This window comes from Brassica oleracea, chromosome C1 (assembly GCF_000695525.1).
Source record: "Brassica oleracea var. oleracea cultivar TO1000 chromosome C1, BOL, whole genome shotgun sequence".
NCBI lineage: Eukaryota > Viridiplantae > Streptophyta > Magnoliopsida > Brassicales > Brassicaceae > Brassica > Brassica oleracea.
In genome coordinates, this window is record NC_027748.1 from 3347085 (window position 1) to 3347311 (window position 227).

The following is a 227-nucleotide window of genomic DNA, read 5'->3' on the forward strand; positions in this document are numbered from 1 at the left end:
TAGATATGAACATATATCTTATTGGGCCTTTGTAAAACTGAAATGATAGAATAGATCAAACACAATAACATAAAGTCTTAACTTAAGTAAATCATTCAAACCATACAAACATTTCAATCCATCCGACACATGAAAAAAAGAGAAACACCGAGTAATTGAAAAACAAAAGCCATGTTCTGAAACAGCAAACACCAAGTCATTTATGTCAACAAGAACTTAAATAGTTG